The sequence below is a fragment of the Phaethon aethereus genome, assembly GCF_964289735.1.
Source record: "Phaethon aethereus genome assembly, chromosome: 6".
Classification (NCBI taxonomy): Eukaryota; Metazoa; Chordata; class Aves; order Phaethontiformes; family Phaethontidae; genus Phaethon; species Phaethon aethereus.
The window spans coordinates 25,158,489-25,164,488 of record NC_138580.1 but is presented as its reverse complement, the minus strand read 5'-3'; positions in this window follow the sequence as shown (position 1 = coordinate 25,164,488).

Genomic DNA, 6,000 nt, shown 5'->3' with positions numbered 1-6,000 from the left:
TTAAGTACGTTACAGGATAGGAGATGGATAGTTGCACCGTGGAAGCTTCCAGGAATCCCGGGACCCAATTTCCTAGCCATGGGTTAAAAGCATAAAACAGAGACAGCACCAAACTGTTTACATCTTAAATGTAGGGAAAGAAACAGAAGGCAGGTGGGCCATCAATAAGACAATACTGTTTTATTAGCAATATTCCAAATATTGTTATTTTTCACTGATCTTCTTAGTGCACTATGGTGTTAAATCTTTTCTGAAAACGAAGAGAGGTTTTGAGGAAAAAATTGCTAAGACGGACAGCTAGCAAAATGACAGTAAGAAAGTTTTCATTGTACATTAAGTTACGATGTTTGGGATTAGCATCCAGCTGTCTTAAAGTGAAGAAAATTTAATGAATGTGTAAAATAACTATCCTTCATAAAGAATTAAAGTCACCAACGAGCATAAAATGTATTATAGTTTTTTTTTCCTGTTTCTCTGGCATGAAAGAACTGATCTAGTAGTGATAAATGTGTATTACTTAATAAAATAACAGAGACCAAACAAAAAAATGTATTTTGCCCTAAAGCAAAACTTCTAGACTTCACTACATGCTATTTCTATTTCCTGGTAACCTCCTTTATTCTCAACAGGACTCAATTTGATGTGCTGCTTGTGCAGGAAAACGAGCCTTTTCTAATGCATTTTATTCTGGTTTATTTTTTCTAAAGAACTGAAGTTTTATTTCAGATTTTTCTCTTCCTCCACATCTCATCTGCACTTTATGGTTGACTCATTACAGCTTTACTCATTGGCCTTACTTTTAACTGGTTGACTATGGGTCCATTGGTTGATTATGGGTCAGTTTATGACTGGAAGGTGGAGAGTACCCCAAAAATGTACATTAAAACCCCAACTCGTTGCTCCAAAATACCAGTTCCTAAATGTGTTTTTAAAATTCAAGACACATTAATTTTATCTAAGTACCTCTATGTAGCGAAAGCAGGCTTGGAATGACTTTGAATCCTATCATTTGAAGTCATCAGAGTGATTACAGTGAAGTTCTGCTTTTTGCCCATCTTCTATATGTATTTAATGAACTAGCTTTATTTTAAGAAAGGGAATATTTTTTTACATCCTTCTAATTCATTTAAGCTCTGTTTCAGACATTTATTAGTATCACATACTACGAGAAAATCATGTTGCCTGGGAATTTTGCATGTGAAGGTACTGTAACTTCAGATCTTAAATTATCTAAACTTGAAGCAGTAATAGTTGTAGTAAAGGATGCTCAGTAGCTGAAATATGTTCTGAAATTCTGAACTCTTTCAAATTTCACATTCTTTTCAAAGTTATTTGAAAATCACATGTGTGAAAAGACTAACAGAGGTTATACCATTAAACATGAACACAACGCAACTGTTCATTGTCCTTCATCTTGCAAGATATATATTTGCTTTCAAGGGGAGCTCTAATATTGGTCATCTTTAACTGAATGAAATCACAGATACTTTTACATGTGGATTTTATTATATGAATTGGTTTATAAGCCTGCTATTTAACATGATTATATGAATTACGAACTGTGACTTTATTTCTTTTATAATCTTTGTAGAGCTTGCCATTATTTTTACATGTCTATGTCTGGCATTATGAATCTTTGAAACTGTGCCAGAAATATTTATTGTCCTATTTCTGGCATTCTGGGACTCCGTGGTTCCGTTTGGTTTCCAACCAGAACAAAGCTTATTAGGAGATCCAGTTCTCGGTACTTTGCTGAAAACAATCTTATATGTGAAGTTAGTACTTCATTAAAGTAAGCTCTTGTAACAATCACGAGTATGTATGAAATGCATTTAATGTAGGTAATGTTCTGTCTACCATTTCGAGCAGTTATCAAAAGCGAAATATATGTACTAATTAGAACTTTCCTTCTCATTGCCTGTCTCCTCCAGCTTGACTAATAAGAAAGCACTAAAAAGCAGTCAGGTTGAATAGGAACGGGATACTGTTCCTATACACTTGTCTCTGCTCTGCACACACATGCAGCGCCCTGGAAGGGAGGCTCGCTGCAGTAAGAACAGCACATTCTCACTCGAATCATATTTACTTGGTTCCAAATTCCGTTACTCTTAATCAAGTAAAAGTCCTCTTAAGGTCAACAAGAGTTTCATTCAAATTACTTCACAATTTGGCCCTCATTTTCTTGGGTTAGTTCCCACTTTGCCCAGTAGGCACAACCATATTAAAAAGGCTATTGGAAAGCATTCTTTATTTTATTTAGCTTCAAGGAAATAGATGTTAATAAAATTTAAGGATGTACTTATGTGTTTATTAAAGAGGAGGAATCCTGTTGAATCAGAGCCCTAATTTGTTTAAAGAGCAAACTGCTCCAGGAAGCAAAAATAATATAGCTGACTTAGGTATTAGTACAGCTCAAATACTTTCAGTGAGAATAATCATGCTTTCATTTGGAGACTAGGGAAAATTGATTTAGTATGTTTTTTTACAGAACATTTAGTTATTGTTTATACAGTCATTTTTCTAACTATAAACATATATTACTCATAACCATTAAAGAGTCAGAAGCTTGAAGTCATGCCCATCAGCGAAGGGAATGTACTTATATGTGTATAATAACAGCTTCAAAAACTTCATACATGATTTGAAGCATAACTTATCTGAAATAGAGGCAAAACCATCTTTCTGCTGCTCATGTGATGATTTCACACTAGGCTTCTTCTGTTTGTTCATGAGATCTTAATGATGGAATAAACACACGCATTTCAGTGTTTTATGAGGAATCACTCTCCTGATGAGGAATCACTCTCCTGATTCATTGTGTCACAAAAATAATCCAAAGTTTAGCCATATTCCTTAACATACTGTAGGAGATTTATAGTACTCAAATGAAGATGAGATTGGCATTCTTGCTTTAAACTTGAGGGTCTTTCAGGTATGGAAAAGTTCACGCTACAGGGATCAACCTAGAGGTTTAAGACACTAGGATTTTTTTTTTTATTTAAAGCTCTTACACATTTAGATTTTTGCCACAGAACAATAATATAAATAATAATAGTAATAACAATAGAAACAACTGCAATAAGTAATAGTAATATAGCAATAATACTAGCAATAGTAACAGCAACCGTGACAGCGATAGCAACGGCACTAACAATAGTAAGTAATAGTAACAGTAATAATAGTAATAATAATAAAAAACAAAGGTCTTAATCACAAGAATAATTTTGGAATGGAAAAGTTGATCTTGGCTTTTTCTGATGATTGTGTGCAACTGTTAAAAGATTTTTGAGATATTCACTTGAAATGATACCTTTTGACCTGATGGATTATATATGTCTTTCTGAAGTAATAATTTATCAGGAAGAGGCAAATGCAAAGGACTTCATGATAGTGCTGAAGCACTGAAATGCCCTGCATGATAAGGTACTAAAAAGCTCAGGGAATGAGAGTCAACTGTAAGAACACTGACATCTGACACTGCAAATATTACAGTTGGATCAGAATATCAAAAGCAGCATATATTATAACATATACAAAATTAAATCAAAGCTATGATACCTTCCTCAGTGCTGCTGTTGCAGACCGCATTTCTAAAGCACATCATCCCAGAATATGGCACTGAAGTCATTCCACCTGGGGAGCCCCACCTTTTTTGTATGCTTTGAAACTATAAAAATGTAATGAATTAAACACAATTTATTTGGTTAATCTATTTTTAAGCCTTTCTTGCAGCTTCCAGTTTACACCTGCCTCACGGCTTCAGGCCCCGACTCTTTCTAGCCCACCAGTTCTCTCTACGAGGGCTCTGCCAGTCCCTTGTAATCTGAAAAATTTTCTCTAGATATTTTCCTGGTCCCCGTCCTAACTAACACTTGCAACAAAACAAGACAAGAAAATAGCCTAAAGTCACTACAATCAGTCATGTCAGTTAAGAGTAAAGTACAGGTTTGACGTAACTTTTACTACAGACATGCCCGCATGAGGAAGTTATTAATTACGGCTGTATTTTCCCTTATTGGTAAAAAATAAAATGTTCCTATGTTGCTTTATCAAATACATTATCCAATTTTTTTTTTAACCGAAGCTGAATTATGCAGGACATTAACAAATGTGCGTTAATCACTATGTATTTGTCATTTATGAAATGCCAGCATGCACTCATTCTATTCAAGATGCAGACGAAACAGAGTCTAGGCCCTGAGAAACACAATCCATTGTTGGCTCAATTCAGTTTTGGCTTACACTAAGAGCGCTGGCTGCCGTACGTTCAGCTGAGGATGGGATGTAAAGACGCTGCACCAACCCAAACGCTGACACCAACTCCGTTCAATGACTGGAGGTAGACTGGCTTTGCAGGGGGAGAGCAGAGCCACAGCGAGGAGTGCCTGGACTGCGTCCCTAACAGCTCAGGCTTGCTTCCATCACTGAGGTGCCCACGGGGCACAGGGAAGTGGCCTGAAGTGAAGCCGTGCTCTTGACGAATCGTCTGTGGTATACAGCAATGACCACAGAACAGCTAACAAAACAGAGTAACTGGGGCACAGTACTCCAGTTTTGGTCTGAGCAATGCAGCGTACAGCAGCACCTAATTCACAAATGGCTCTTTCGTTGATTAACAGTGCAGTGAAAAAAATGGTGAGATGGCAGCACACGCAGACCAGAGTCAATAGTGGTATGGGTAGTGGAGTTTGTGATCTTACAGCTATTTACGTACCCTCATTTGCTGCAATCACATCTCCATTTGCAATGTAAACAATGATTCTGTTTCAACATCTAAAATTTCCCAGCATGGCCTCACTAGCCAGAGAAGTTCAAAAAGGTCTACTTTAGGAGAATGCTGAGTATACTAAATTAAAAACCGCAAGTAAACACAAATTAGCAACACTCAGCTTCTCTTAAGCAGACAGCATTTTCCTAAGAATGTATAGACCCATATACTTACTTAGAAAAATAAATTGGACTACTCGGCTACATATATTGCTAACATATATGAGTGTTACGAATGTTACCATGCGAAAACTCTTCCTGAAGGCACAAAAGTCTTAGGGTATGAGACCAAAACATTTTAAAAGAAGTTTATTACTGATTGTTCAGTGCTCTGCATATAGAGGGACCGAAAGTGCTAAATGCTGTCTATGGTGCTGGGGAAAATTCTGGACATGTACTCTGCTGTTAGACTGGTTATGCATTATTATCCTCACCAGCTACATGGGCATAATTTCTTCTTTTAGGTAGATCTTGGCTCTGAAGCAAACAGGTAGCTACATGCTATCATATAACATCACATAACTGAGAGACTTATCTGCATGTAAAGTTCAATAGTGGTAGCTAACAATACTTTTTTAAAACTACCAGTTAGATAGATTCATAACTGCATAGCAGTGATTAGAACTTCATGGAGGAGGCCTGCATAAAAATCAATTTTATTTGTTCTAACAGGACCCAAGAACACAAATAGAGTCTGAGATCTCCCTCACAATTTTGGTTCAGCCCTGAATCGGGGCTGGATTCTGTGGTGACTTGAAGATGTTTATGACAATTCTGGAAAAAACAGGGGGAGAAGCTTCTTGGAGGTGCCAGTACTGGCTGCAGCATTTGAAAAAGCCTTTAGATATGGTATCATTATTATTTGGGTTTATTTTAAGTGGATGCTATGCTAGACCATGGAAAAAGATGTTAGTATACTTAAATATATTAGCTTAAAAACGAAGATTTAAATCTGCTTCTTTCCAGAAACACACCAGTTTGAAGTATCAAAACTGCTAACACAGCAATGTTTTGGCCATTGCTGAACAGTAGCTGTACAGTGTCAAGGCTTTCTCTTTTTCAAGCTAAGTTCCCTTAGCAAGTAGGCTGGGGGTGGGCAGGAAGTTGGGGGGAGAAACAGCCAGGACAGTGGACCTGAATTGGCCAAAGAGGTATTCCATACCATGTAACATCATGCTCAGCAATAAAACTGGGGTAGCAGAGTAAGAATGTGCCAGGGTTTTCCCTCCAGGG